We start from the raw sequence: 16,072 nt of genomic DNA on the forward strand, positions 1-16,072 counted from the left end.
GCTGACAACCAAAATTTCTAATCTTCTGTCGCTAGGGAGACGGCGCTGAAGACTATTAAAGCAAAGTTAAAAATAAAGAGATGGCTTCAATTCAACTGAATATAAATGGTGGAGGTGGCTTGTTGGTGGGTGGCACATCCACACTTCATATTCTGCCAGCTGAAAGAAACAAATATTTAAAATACTTACCATAACAAGGATAGTAACAAACATCAGGCTTTTCTGTTATAAAAATGAACCTGCCAGTTGCAGATTTAACCTAATTCTGCCTAAAATCAACAATATCCTCAATTCATTCTTTTTATCTGAAGTAATCTGAAAGATTCCAATGTTTGGAATGTTTCCAATTTACATAAATTGAAACTCCTGAAATATAAAGTTCTCTCCTTATACAATTTCAAGTAGCACAAAATAGATTGGGAGATGTCGGGGGTTTGTGGTGGAGATGGGGGAAGGCAGTGTAGATGGTGAATTTCGTCATTCCATGGACAAAAATACATCACTCCAAATTTTTCTTGAAACTTAATAACCTAGGAGCAACATTGACTTCACAGAAAATGTACCTCAAAACTTTATCTTCTCACAGTTTAGTTACTGGGTTTATGGAGCAAGACAAAAAGTGCTTACATAACATTAGGAAAATGTTTAATGCTTAAAATGTCAAAATTATTTGAAGCAATTTTTGTAGATCAACTGGTTATGAAAGCATGCAAGATACTTCCATTTATCAAAGCATATTATACAAGAGCAGGGAGAATTTGTTAGAATTATGCAAAATTCTGGACTATATTTAAGAACTATCTACAGTTCTGATCACAGCATTGCAGGATGTGATTGCAGTTGAGATGTACAGAGGGGAGTTACAAAGATGCTGCCAAGGTTAGATATGAAGAAAGACTGGATGGGTTGGGGTTATTTTCTTTGGAAGACAAGAGATATGGAGAAATTACACTTGGGTATATAAGATTATGAGGAGCCTATACAGACTTTGTAGGAAAGATTCTTCCCTTTCAATAATCAAGGAACATTCATTTAAGTTAATTGGTTGAAAGGATTAGAAAGGAAATGAACAGATTTTTTTTTAACCCCCTGGGTGGTGAGAGTCAGGAACTCAATGCCGAAATGGGTGACTGAGGCAGAAAAGATTATTATAATTAGTTTCAGATTAGATAATAATTAAGATTATTAGTTTATTATTGTCACAAGTACCAAGATGTAGTAAAAAAATTAGTTTTGCAAGCTATCCATACAGATAATTTCAAAAACATAAGTACATTGAGGTAGTACAAGGGAAAAGCAGTAATAGAATGCAGAATATAGTATTACAGTTACAGAGAAAGTGCAGTGCAGGTAGACAAATAAAGTGCAAGAGCCATGACAAGGTAGACTGTGAGGTCAGGAGTTCATCTTCAACATACACAAGAGTCAATTCAAGAGTCTTATGACAGCAGAATATAGTATTTAAAAAAAAACTTGAATATACATTTGAACTGTTACAGTCCAAGTCCTAGGATGTGAAATTAGGGTGGTTAGCTCTGCTTTAACTGGCATTGGCATGGTGGTAAAATGGACATATACAACTGTATGTTTCTATGATAATTTTAAATTTATTTTTTGAGATGTGGGCATTTATTGTTTATTCACATTGTCCACGGTGGTGCTGGTACTGGGTATTATGTGGTCCCAAATCCTTCCACAAAAGCTAGAACAATGATATTGGTACAATGATGTGTCATTAGACCATGTCCCTTTGGACCAAGGCAGATGGCATAAAAAATTCAAGCAGCCTGCTCCAATTTTAGCACCAACCATGTAGTTTTGTGAATCACCACAACTTCATAAGCAGCAAGCACCAGTTCAAGGTACCCAATGCTGATTAAAGCCACTACTCACCTCTAAAAGGGAAGGTGTGTTTCATGGATAGAATTCGTGTTGAAAGTCATTCCACCTATCTTCAGATCTTGCTGAAAACAGGCAAGAGTGACTGCCAAGAGTCGGGTGGTCCTCTATCCACAGGACCCAGAAAGCCAAGCAGATGCTAAAGTACAGCCGTTAAGGTCAATGAGAACCTTGATTGGAGATGTTATTGAATAAAGGCAATGGGAGAGCCCAACAAAATTATTGGTGTATCGGTTGGATTGCCAGAAAGCATGAGTGAAATATTCACTCCAACCTTACACAGAAATTTGTGCAGAACTAAGAGCCAAAGGAAGAGAAAAGCACTTCCATTTCAACACACGTTGACCAAACCATCAAGCAGCACCTGCTGGCCAATGTTTTAACTTGCAGCACGGCATAATCAGAAGTTGCCCAAAGCCCGAGTGCTCCAGAGGATGATCTAATAACTCCCGTCCAAGTTCAGACCACTGTCATCATGGTTCTCACTACCAGTATTGAGAGGAGTTTTGAATATATCACAGTATCCAAGAAATTTATCTTCCAATAGATTACTAGTATTAGTGTGGGAAAACCCCCAAGCATTCCTACATTGGTTGAATACCCAAGAGCATAGATATGCTGCCCTCTTTCAGGATATCATCATTTGTGCTTCCATCACTGCCATTCTGCCAGGACCCCTGTTGTTGCCTGTCACCCAGGTACCCAGACAATTCATGGCAAGACAATACAGCACGAAATTGGCCATTTGGGGCATAGAGCTTCACAAACCATCTTCCAAGCCCATCAGCATCTCCTCATGGAACATAAGCAACAACCTATCAGCCATGGTGTGGCTACAGGTGGATCAGAGCATGGAAGCACTGCAGAGACACACAGATGACTGGCAATATGGAAGAATGATTTTGTGCTGGTTTTTATTTCTCCATTGTGGTCACATAGACACTGTGATTATCAGCAACACATGGAAACTGTGGCAGGAAATGTGGTGTTTAGGGGAACGGAGACTGTGACCACTAAAGTCACAATCCAACCAGTCAGTCACAGAAAGCACAACCAAAAAGGACATTACCTGCTTCCTTACTCTACCACAGCTGCTGCAAAGACTGAGCCACACAATTGCAGGTCACCCAGCCGATGACCATAATGAGTGTTGCTTTGTCTTACACTGCCAGGCTTCTCTGCAGTGATCCAGGCATCAGTAACATTTCATGACGGTCGCCTCAGTGATGTCATGGCTCTCACTGTAGGCACATTCTTTTCTTCTAGATGGGTTTTGAACTGGAATCGATATTCAGCTCTTCCATCCAAGTAGCCATCCATTGACTCAAAGTTGGAGGGTACAGCAGACTGATACAAAGGGAAGAGCTTTGATCTCTACCCGAGTATCAGGCAATGATCACAATGAAGCTCTGGGTGCAGACCACCTGTACATCCTGCAACTGAAAGCTACTGAGGATTCCGAAGATCTCAGGATTCAAGTGTGATTGGTGCAGTCAAAGACACCCTGAACCAATCAGGAAACTCAAAATCCTGCCAAATCTACATGCACTTGCTGACTACTGTACTTTATCTCAAGAAAGATGATAAATTCCACTCTCCTATGGTACAGAGCGTCTGTGGTCTTCCTCATAATTTGCTGCTGATATCCACTGTCCCTGGAAAGAGGCATAGAAATTGATGGCCACATGACCTTTCAGCAACTCCCAGAGCAGTTCTGGCCCTACACTATCTCTGCAGCCATGGAAAATATCTGTCAGTACCCTTTTAGAGAAGCAAAATGAAAGTATTACTCAGCTCACTGAGCAACACTGCTCCCTTGGTAGGTTGGCCCTCTTGCTGGGTGCCCTTTACTCACCATTCATCCCTCTTCTAATTGATCACCCATGTGGCCATTCCTCATTTTTCTTATCATTCTACATACCAAGAGGTGGCTCTACATGTCCAAGAGCAAACAAGTCTGGCTCAAGCTTAAAGCTGGGGCACGATTGCTACTTTTGCCATACCAGTCTCCTTAGACTTCAGGCTGCAACAGCACAAACCATTGCTTCTTATTTGTTAGGTGCATCCAGGGGGGTTTCTTAAATCAATACAGTGGCATGCAAAAGTTTGGGCACCCCTGATTAAAATTTCTGTTATTGTGAATAGCTAAGCGAGTAAAAGATGACCTGATTTCCAAAGGGCATAAAGTTAAAGATGACACTTTTCTTTAATATGTTAAGCAAGATTACTTTTTTATTTCCATCTTTCACGGCTTCAAAGTAACAAAAATGGAAAAGATCCCGAAGCAAAAGTTTGGGCACCCTGCATGGTCAGTACTTAATAACACCCCCTTTGGCAAGTATCACAGTTTGTAAGCGCTTTCTGTAGCCAGCTAAGAGTCTTTCAGTTCTTGTTTGAGGGATTTTCGCCCATTCTTCCTTGCAAAAGGTTTCTAGTTCTGTGAGATGCTTGGGCTGTCTTGCATGCACTGCTCTTTTGAGGTCTATCCAGAGATTTTTGATGATGTTTAGGTTGTGGGACTGTGAGGGCCATGGAAAAACCTTCGGCTTGTGCCACTTGAGGTAGTCCATTGTGGATTTTGAGATGTGTTTAGGATCGTTATCCTGTTGTAGAAGCCATCCTCTTTTCATCCTCAGCTTTTTTTTTTACAGACGGTGCGATGTTTGCTTCCAGAATTTGCTGGTATTTAATTGAATTCATCCTTCCCTCTACCAGTGAAATGTTCCCCGTGCCACTGGCTGCAACACAAGCCCAAAACATGATCAATCCACCCCCGTGCTTAACATTTGAAGAGGTGTTCTTTTCATGAAATTCTGAACCCTGTTTTCTCTAAACTTTCCTGCATCCTCACCACAAAATTCAGCATCAGAAGTTTGCAAAGGAACATCTAAACAAGCCTGATGCATTTTGGAAGCAAGTCCTGAGGACTGATGAAGTTAAAATAGAACTTTTTGGCCGCAGTGAGCAAAGGTATGTTTGGAGAAAAAAGGGTGCAGAATTTCATGAAAAGAACACCTCTCCAACTGTTAAGCACAGGAGTGGATCGATCATGCTTTGGGCTTGTGTTGCAGCCAGTGGCACAGGGAACATGTCACTGGTAGTAGAGGGAAGAATGAATTCAATTAAATACCAGCAAATTCTGGAAGCAAACATCACACCGTCTGTAAAAAAAAGCTGAATATGAAAAGAGGATGACTTCTACAACAGGATAACGATCCTAAACACATCTCAAAATCCACAATGGACTACCTCAAGAGGCAGAAGCTGAAGGTTTTTCCATGGCCCTCACAGTCCCCCGACCTAAACATCATCAAAAATCTGTGGATAGACCTCAAAAGAGCAGTGCATGCAAGACAGCCCAAGAATCTCACAGAACTAGAAGCCTTTTGCAAGGAAGAATGGACAAAAATCCCCCAAACAAGAATTGAAAGACTCTTAGCTGCTACAGAAAGCGTTTACAAACTGTGATACTTGCCAAAGGGGGTGTTACTAAGTACTGAACATGCAGGGTGCCCAAACTTTTGCTTCGGGCTCTTTTCCTTTTTTGTTGTTTTGAAAAGGTAAAAGATGGAAATAAAAAAGTAATCTTGCTTAAAATATTAAAGAAATGTGTCATCTTTAACTTTATGCCTTTTGGAAATCAGGTCATCTTTTACTCGCTTAGCTATTCACAGTAACAGAAATTTTAACCGGGGTGCCCAAACTTTTGCATGCCACAGTATGTAGATCGTCCAACAAGAGGAGGGGCCGTACTGGACCTGGTGTTGGGTAACGAGCTTGACCAGGTGACGGACCTTTCAGTGGGAGAACAGTTAGGGAACACTAATCACAACTCATCAAGTTTTAAGATAGCTATAGAGAAGGAGAAGTATGGACCCTGTGGGAGAGTATTAAATTGGAGCAGAGCAAATTACGAGAACATCAGGCAGGAACTAGAGAAAACTAATTGGGAATAGCTGTTTTTGGGCAAGTCCACATCTGACATGTGGAAGGTGCTGAAAGACCAATTGCACAGAGTACAGGACAAGTATGTTCCTATAAGAAGGAAGGACGAGGATGGCAGGGGAAGAGAACTTTGGATGTTAAAGAGAGTTGGTGAATTTAGTCAAGAAGAAAAAGGAAAAGTATGTAGAGCTTAGGAAGCTAGGATCACACAGAGCACTTGAGGATTATAAAGAAGCCAGAAAAGAACTCAAGAACGGAATTAGGAAAGCCAGGAGAGGCCATGAAAAGACCTTGACAATTAGGATTAAAAAGAATCCCAAGGCATTCTATACATATATCAAGAGCAAGAGGATAACTAGGGAGAGGGTAAGACCACTCAAGGATGAAGGAGGGAACATGTGCTTAGAAGCGGAAGATGTGGGCATCAGTATTTACCAAGGAGAAGGACGTGGAGGATAGGGGGATCAGTGTGGAACATACTAATATGCCAGGGCATTTCGAGCTAAAAGAGGAGGTAGTGTTGGGTCTCATAAAGAGCATTAAGGTGGATAAGTCCCCAGGGCCTGATGGGATATACCCCAGGTTATTGAGAGAGGCAAGAGATGAGATTGCTGGGGCCTTGACCAATATCTTAGTGTCCTCTCTAGCCACAGGCGAGGTCCCGGAGGATTGGAGTAGCTATTATTCAAGAAGGGAAACAGGGATAATTCTGGTAACTATAGACCAGCGAGTCTCACACTAGTGGTAGGGAAGTTACTGGAGAGGATTCTTAGGGATAGGATTTATGAACATTTGGAAAACCATAGCCTAATTGGGGACAGTCAGCATGGCTTTGTGCAGGTCAAGTTGTGCCTTACTAATTTGATTGAGTTTTTTTGACGAGGAATTGAGTACAAAAGCAAAGAGATTCTTTTGCATTTGTACAGGGCCCTGGTGAGACCACTCCTGGAGTATTGTGTACAGTTTTGGTCTCCAGGGTTAAGGAAGGATATCCTGGCTATAGAGGGCGTGCAGCGTAGGTTTACGAGGTTAATTCTGGGGATGTCGGGACTGTCTTATGCTGAGAGGTTGGAGAGACTGGGATTGTACACGCTGGAATTGAGAAGATTGAGAGAGGATCTGATTGAAACATAGAGGATTATTAAGGGATTGGACAAGATAGAGACAGAAAATATGTTCCAGATGTTGGGGAAGTCCAGGACCAGGGGACATGATTTAAGAATAAGGGCGAGGCCATTTAGGATAGAGGTGAGGAAAAACTTCTTCTCCCAGAGGGTTGTGAATTTGTGGAATGCACTGCCTCAGAGGGCAGTGGAGGCCAATTCTCTGGGCACTTTCAAGAAGGAGCTAGATAGGTTTCTTATAGATAGGGGAATCAAGGGATACAGAGACAAGGCAGGAACAGGATATTGATTGTTGAGGATCAGCCATGATCTCAAAATGGCGGTGCAGACTCGAAGGGCCGAATGGTCTACTTCTGCTCCTATCGTCTATTGTCTAATAACAGGGATTGATAAAGGTAGAGCTGTGGATGTTGTCTACATGGATTTTAATAAGGCATTTGACAAGGCCCCTCATGGGAGGCTCACCCAGAAGATTAAGATGCTTGGGATCCACGGTGAATTGGCCATTTGGATTCAGTAACCGGCTTGCCCATAGAAGACAGAGGGTAGTGTTCAATGGGAGTTATTCTAGCTGGAAGTCTGTGACTGGTGATGTTCCTCAGTGATCTTTACTGGGACCTCTGCTGTTTATGATGTATATAAATGACCTGGATGAAAATGTAAATGGGTGGGTTAGTAAGTTTGCAGATGATGCAAAGATTGGTGGTGTTGTGGATAGCGTAGAAGACTGGCAAAGGATACAGCAGGATATAGATCAGTTGCAGATATGGGCGGAGAAATAGCAGATGGGAGTTCAACCTGGCCAAATGTGAAGTGTTGCACCTTGGGATCAAATGTAAAGAGACAGTACACTGTTAATGGCAAGACCATTAACAGTGTTGATGAGCAGAGGGATCTTGGGGTCAAGTTCATAGCTCCCTGAAAGTGGCTACACAGGTTGATAGGGCGGTAAAGAAGGCATATGGCATGCTTGCCTTCATTCGTTGAGGCATTGAGTTCAAGGGTCAGGAAGTTATGCTGCAGCTTTATAAAACTTCAGTTAGGCCCATCTGGAATACGACATTCAGTTCTAGTCACCCAATTATAGGAACGCTGCTGAGGCCTTGGGGAGGGCACGGAAGAAGTTTACCAAGATGCTGCCTGAATTAGAGGGCATGTGCTATGAAGAATAGATTGGACAAACTTGTGTTGTTCTCTCTGGAGCAGCAGAGGCTGGGGGGAGATCTGATGGAGGTCTATAAGATTACGAAAGGCACAGACAGAGTAGGCAGCCAGTATCTTTTCCCCAGGGTTGAAATGTCTAATAACAAGAGGGCATGCATTTAAGGTGATAGGGGGGCAAGTTCAAAGGAGATGTGCAGGGCAAGTTTTTTTTTACACAGAGATTGGCGGGTGCCTGGAATGCACTGCCTGGGGTGGTGGCGGAGGCAAATACGATAGGGGTGTTCAAAGAAGCTCTTAGATAGGCACGTGAATGTGAGGGAAATGGTGGGATATGGATATTGTATAGGTAGAAGAGATTAGTTTAGTTGGGCATTCTATTACTAATGTAATTGGATCAGCACAACATTGTGGGCCTGTTCCTGTGCTGTACTGTTCTATGTTCTATAACTGATTCTCCTACAAATCACTCGCCAATAAACCCACAAGTGAAGTTGATCCCAGGTTGTGGATGTGAGGCAGAAGGTGTTGGTGGAGGATATGGGCTAAGCTTCCTGCCACTGGTGACTGGGTTCTCCAGAAAAATTTAGGGTATGGTCCAATTTGCCAACACTGGCATTAACACAACATTGTGCACTGATTAACATCCCAATCAGTACATTCTGTGACACATGCCATCACCCTTTCCTATATGGCAGATGGTGCGAGTTACACCACAAGTTTGTATGTAGTCATCACAACACAAAATTCAAAATCAATAATAATTGTAGAAAATCAGATACAGTAGAATTCTGATAATCTACTGTCCAATGATTCAGAAATCCTGATGGTTTAGCATCTGGCTCACCAGGTGATATTTGTATTGGTATTGGTTTATTATTGTCACTTGTACCAAGGTACTGTGAAAAACTTGTCTTACAAACCGATCGTACAGGTCAATTCATTACACAGTGCAGATACACTGAGTTAGTACAGAGTGCATTGATGTAGTACAGGAAAAAACAGTAACAGTACAGAGTAAAGTGTCACAGCTACAGAGAAAGTGCAGTGCAATAAGGTGCAAAGTCACAACAAGGTAGATTGTGAGGTCAATAGTCTTATCACAGTGGGGTAGAAGCTGTCCTTAAGTCTGGTGGTACGTGCCTTCAGGCTCCTGTATCTTCTACCCGATAGGAGAGAAGAGAGAATGTCCCGGGTGGGTGGGGTCTTTGACCATGCTGGCTGCTTCACCAAGACAGCGAGAGGTAAAGACAGAGTCCAAGGAGGGGAGGCTGGTGTCTGTGATGCGCTGGGCTGTGTCCACAACTCTCTGCAGTTTCTTGCGGTCCTGGGCAGAGCAGTTGCTGTACCAAGCCGTGATACATCCAGGTAGGATGCTTTCTATGGTGCATCAGTAAAAGTTGGTGAGAGTCAAAGGAGACAAACCAAATCATCGGGTTCACAGGAAAATTAATACTTTGTAACATCTTCAAAAAATAAGTGAATTTGGGTAGCAGAATGGTGCAGCTGGTTTTGCTGCTGCTTCACAGGTCCAGTGGCCTGGGTTTAATCCTGACCTCAGTGCTGTCTGTGTGGCATTCACGCATACTTCGTGACTGCATGGAGTTCCTTTGGGTACTCCAATTTCCTCCCACATCCTAAAAATGTGTGTGCTGGTAGGTTAATTAGTCACTGTAAGTCGCCCCTAATGTCTAGGTGAATGGTAAATCTGCTGGGGAGTTGATGTCAATATGGGGAAAATATGTGTGCATATGGGAAGGGCAGGCACGGTAGTGTAGCGGTTAGCATAACGCTATTACAGCGCCAGCAACCCGGGTTCAATTCCAGCTGCTGTCTGTAAGGAGTTTGTACGTTCTCCCCGTGTCTGCGTGTGTTTCCTCCAGGTGCTCCGGCTTCCTCCCACATTCCAAAGATGTACAGGTTAGGAAGTTGTGGGCATGCTATGTTGGCACCGGAAGCGTGGCGACACTCGCTGGCTGCCCCCAGAACACTCGACACAAAAGGTGCATTTCACTATGTGTTTCAACGCACATGTGACTAATAAAGATATCATATAAAATAGGTTAACATGGGATTAATGTAAAAATGAGTGGTTGATGCAGGCCTGTTTCTGTGCTATATCTCTCTATGACGGCAAAGGTGGGTTGGGTAACATCCAAGAGTTCAGAACATCTGCCAGTCTGGCACTAAAGTCTTGACTGTGCCAGATTATTGAAGTTTTACTAACTGGTGCTACAGATCCAGATATTGTCATTGATAACTCCTGTATCAAAAGGAAATACTGGTTCAACAGCAAGAGGTTAACAAGAGCAAGAGGATACAGATTAAATGGCTGTATTTCAATATTTGGCATCATCTTCTGGCAAATTGGTTTCATATTAGTTACTTTTTGCAATGTAACTCTCAACACCACTGTCACATTTGAGTTGACCAATTTTCATGTAAGTAGCCAGAAGTTAGTGGGGTGGGAGAGGATCACTCAGCCATGGTCATTAGCTACATTTTTTTTTAAATATTCAGATAAGCAAATGGATTAACAAATAGTTTACCAAATAACAATGCAGAATAATACATATTCTAAAGGAGCAAAAAAAATTCACTTAATAATATACTTACAGCATTACAGAGTCACAAATTTGCTTTCTACTCTCTAATGAGAAATAATTAGCTTGTAGCGGTTGCTACCGCGGAATAAAACAAGACTCACTCGGAGGATTGCCAAACAGAACTGGTTTATTTTCCCGCCTTGCGCGGGCCCTTTAAGGGAGAAAACTCCCGCCCAAAAAACCGGCAATGACGTAAGTCCTACGTCATCAGGACTTTCCCGCGCGCGGGTTCTCCCCGTCGCTCGGAAAGACGAGGCCCGCCGCCATCTTGGGCCTCGTCGCTCCGACACCGCGCGACCCGACTGCCGAGCCGGTTCGCCCGACTAGACGGTGAGTCGCCACAAGCTACTAACAACAGAAATTGAGAAGTTCTGGCAAAATGGGATTTTTTTTTTGCTTCCAGTGCATCAAGCTTGGAGCTGTTTTTATCAGGGCCCTCTAACAGATCACGCAAACATAAATCATGCAATCAAATTAGTCTAAAAGCAAGAGTGATGCCATCAGTAATAAACATTATTTTTGCTGCCATCCATACTCTGTGAAAAATTGAGAGACACTACCATATAGTGTTCCTTAATAAGCAATTCAAAAGATTACAGGCTTCTATCAATACAGAATTATTAATATTCAAAGAAATTCCAGTGCTAGGTTACTGAAAAATGAAAGCCAACCTTTGTGGATTTGTGATCTAAAAATATTACATGAAAAAACTTGCATCATTGCACTTACCATTCTTTTGTTACATTTCTTCAAATTCTATCCCCAGTTATTTCCATGAGTTTTGATTAAATTCTAGCAGATGCAATAGAATGTTTCTTTGTTGATGAGCACCATAGAGAATAGGCATTCTTGGTATTTTCTCTCATCTTAAACATAGACCTAAAATGATCTCTTGTCCAGTGTCACTGCCTTTAAGTAAAACTGCTAATTTATAAGAGGGCAAGTTGAATGTCACAATGTTTGGATTAAAATAAAATGATACATACTCAGATCAGACACCAAGGAGAATTAAATAGATACAGATCTACAATTTCAATTTGCAAGACTTAGTGAATGACATTTTTAAAAACAAATCCATAATCTATGCTTATTTTTAACCTGCAGATTTATGCGCAGTAGCAAATATGTGCACACAGATAGACACACACACAGAGCACATGGTATGGACTAGGGAAGATCATTTCTGATTAAAAACAATATTGACTGGTGAGCAAGGTCATTCTGGATTTTAATCAACTAATGTATGCAGCTATGACTACAGTCAGTGATATTAAGAATGAAATTAATTTTGGTAGAATTTCCATGACTGAACCAAATATATGAAATGATCCAGTTCTTGTAAAAATGACAAGAGACAAACATGACTCCCAGTATACTTGATATCATGAGCATATTCAAAATAATTCCAAACTTAAATACTCCTTGCAGGCAGATACTGTACATTCTGGTACAGTTAATTGCTTAGGTAAACTCGCCCAAACATAAAGATAAAAATATATGCACATAATTTCTGAATACATTGCAGAGGTTCAACTATCTGGTTTAAATTCAAGAATAAAGAGGACATATGTTTATTACTCCATGTGATATTAGAGTAGAAAGATAGGCAGAAAGTAAATTGTGAGGAAGTCCTAAGAAGTCTGCAAAGGAAAACAGGCAGGTTACTTCATCATACACTAAAGATGAATTCTTGATCTCTCAATCTATCTTGTGGCCTTTGCATTTTATTTGTCTACCTGCACTGCATTTTCTCTGTGGCTGTTACACTATCTTCTGCATTCTATTTTCTTTTTACTACCTCAATGTACTCGTGCACGGCATGATCTGCCTGGATGGCACACAAACAAAACCTTTTCCATTGTATCTTGGAATGATCACATGACAATAATAAACCAAAGTTAACATGATAACAGATAAGGTTATCCACTTTGGTAGGAGGAATTGCTTAGCAGAATATTATTTAAATGTTGGTGATCAAAGCGTTCTGGATGGCTTCACAAAACCAGAAAGTGGCTGTGCAGGTACAGGAAGTAATTAGAAAGGCAAATGGAATGTCTGTTTTTATTGTAAGGATAGCACACAAAAGTAGGGAAGAATTGCAACTACAAAGGAAAGACCACACCTGCAGCAATGTTACAGTCTTAGTTCCTTCACTTAAAGGAATTTACAGTTGCCTTGGAAACAACACAGAAAGTTGATCAGATTTACTCCTGGGATGTTTTATGAGGAAAGATTTGAGTCAATTGGGCCTCTACTCTCTGGAGTTCAAAAGAATGAGAAATGATTTTATTGACACACATAAAATTCTGAGGAGGCTTAACAGGTGAGATGCTCTCAGAATGTTTCCCTGGAGGGCATTGTAATACTAAGAGATTGAGATGAGGAGGACTTCTTTCTCTTAGAAAGTTGTGAATCTTTGGAATTCTCCAGTCCAGAGAACTGTGAAGGCTGAATCATTACATTCAAAGCCAAGACTGATAAGATTTTTTGGACAACAGGGGAATTGAGGGTTATAGTAATCATACAGAATGATGTTGAAACCAACAACCAGACCAGCCATAGTATTAAACAATGAAGCAGCCTCAAGGGGCAATATGGTCTTATTCTGACCATTTAAAGTTTCAGTACAACACAGTATATCATAATACCCCAAGCAATTTAAGAATACAAGTATCAATTTAATTAGCAAAATATTAAACATTTCTAAATATCTTTTCATGAAATCACGGAGCAAATATTCAGGATACACAAGCAAAACTCTTGTTTTTCTATTTGAAATGGGGGTCCTAAATGACTAACCTCTCAAAATAAAGGGGTCATCCATTTCCATCTGAGGCAAGGCGATTCTTTTTTCTTCACTCAAAAGTTTGTGTACCTTAAATTCTCTACTTGTGAGCTCAGAGTACTCACTTGTTTCATACATACGAGGCTGAAGTCAACGGATTCTGGGTCATTAAGTGAATATAGATACAGTATGTGGGAAAAGTGAAAATCACCCACAATCTTTTTCAAAGGCAGAACAGACTGGAAAAGCTTACCCTTGTTAAATTATTTATTTGCAAAGCACCCTCCTTTCTGAACCATCTCCTTCAAATGAACGAGGAGACAGCATCTTTCTGTTCTGTCACAACAGGCCAGTGTTGAAATACATTTATCTCAGGGGATATCCACTAATGTTAATAGCAAGCAGGATTATTCATAGTGTCATTAACATATTCCTTTAGCTAACAGTTTTTTCTTTACTATCTAGACTGTTGAAATATTAAACAAAACTATCTAGAAAGTTCGTTAATTTACTCCTTGTAGTTCTGAAGATTGTGCAATCATTGTAATTAAGTATGAAGGCTAAAAGGTAATCCTCATTATTCAATTTTTAATTGCTACTCATCCATCTCTTTTCAATATGCAGTTAGTCTGCTTAATTAGAAATGTTCATCTGGAAGTAGAGAAGAGCGACCAAAAATATCTCAGAGGAACATGGTTTAACAATTGAAAAATCTGATCAGGATAAAGATGCTTTGTCTCTGGAATGAAACAGGTCAATTCTATCCTGACTGGATGAGCTACTAATCTGTCCAAAGGGGAGGAGATTGGACACCTGCATCAAATGACTCCTTGCCACTTTGCCAATGAATCAATCTGACTACCCCGGTATAATGTGCTCCATGAAAACTTAGGTTTAAGGAATATTGTTAGACAAACTAAAAAGTACTTTTCTTGGTTTGTACCACATGCTGTGCATGTTGTCAATGCAGCCTGCACAGCACAGAGAAATGCTTCACTTATCAACATTACTTATTTTGAGCAACATATCTTTTCATACAAAGATTAACAAAGGTGAATGGGATGGTTCATTCCTCATTCACTATTTGTTGATGAGAAGAGAATTAAACACCTTTGGATACTTAAGCACCATCAATAATTTACACAGGATCACCTGGAGTATAGAAACATGTTTTGTGACGGTGTTCATCCTGAATATCTACTTCCTCTCACCATTGTTTACCCAAATTTATCAAGCATAGCTTTCTTTTCTTTCTCATGAATTTATTTACGTTCCTTTGAATACATCCATGCTTTTCACCTCAACTACTCTATAAGAAGTGGTTCCAGATTTTAATTATTGTCTAGATAAAGAAGTTTCTTATGAATTTCCAATGGGTTTATTTGTGACTCATTTATATTTGCAAATGCTACTTTTAGTGTCTCCAAGAAAGGGTATCACCATTTCTAAATTTAAATGAAAATAAATCCAAAACATATATAGGAAAATGAAGCAGTCCATGCCTTCATGCAGCAATACCTAAAGAATATTTGGGCATGAATTGATAAGTGGCAAACAACATTTGCGCCACAAAAGTGACAGGCCACGACCATTTCTGACAAGGCAGAATTTTCTTCCAGCTACCCTTGATACTTAATGACTTTGCCATCACCAAGTATCCTATTATCAACATTTAGTGAGTCAACATTGACCAGAAACTCAATTGAACCAACCATATAAGTGCTTCTTTGTTCCCCAACCTCCATGCCTAAGGTGACATATAGGATACCTGCCTTCATTATCTGAAGCATTGAATACAAGAGCAGGGAGGTTGTGCCCCAACTTTATAAGACATTGGTCAGCTGGAGTACTGTGTGCAGTTCTGTCTTCCTTAGGCCAGAGTCTATAACTGTGCTGCACACCTTTAAGTGTGATTAAACTAAGGTTTGATTATATTGAACAAACTCTCCCTGCTTTTCTTCCTACTAATGATTTGTGAATCTATACCTGTGGATCTCCTTTCTCCCCTGTCCCTTTTAGATTTATTCTCCAAACGTTATGCAACCTCCCCATGTATATTGTACCTTTCTCAAATACAAAAAATTAAAGCTCATCTTCAAATGCTCACCTTTATTGTGACAATGAAATACTGTATATATCATTCAGTAGTCACCAAAACAATTTTGATCATCTTTATTTGTAAAATAAATTGCAATCAATTTCCATCCACTGAAGACTGCCTTTACCTTAACGTGGTATAATAATCTTGTATTGTGGAACAACATTGAACATGCCTGCCATCAGCAGTATATTTCTTCTTGTTAAAGCTTAAGTATGGATATCAGCCACCAAAGGCATGAAATTTGTGATAATTACTTCCTCCACTGATGGATGGTTGTCAGCAAGAAGTTCCAAAAATAAACAGAATTACTCACTTAAAATACCTACACACGTTATAACCTCAAACATATTTGGTAGCAATTTCAATGTAGCAATTGAATCATGAGATACAAATTAAATTTGTGAACTTAGCCAGCTTTTGAACATCATATAGCCCTTTTAATTAGATTTCA

The 16,072-nt window shown here is 40.4% G+C and overlaps 1 protein-coding gene across 1 annotated transcript in view; it reads right to left on the bottom strand.

Moving 5' to 3' along the window:
* LOC127571531 (calsyntenin-2-like) overlaps positions 1–16,072 on the bottom strand; it is a 422,857-nt gene that overhangs the window by 385,610 nt on the left and 21,175 nt on the right.

Source organism: Pristis pectinata, chromosome 6 (assembly GCF_009764475.1).
Source record: "Pristis pectinata isolate sPriPec2 chromosome 6, sPriPec2.1.pri, whole genome shotgun sequence".
Taxonomy (NCBI): domain Eukaryota; kingdom Metazoa; phylum Chordata; class Chondrichthyes; order Rhinopristiformes; family Pristidae; genus Pristis; species Pristis pectinata.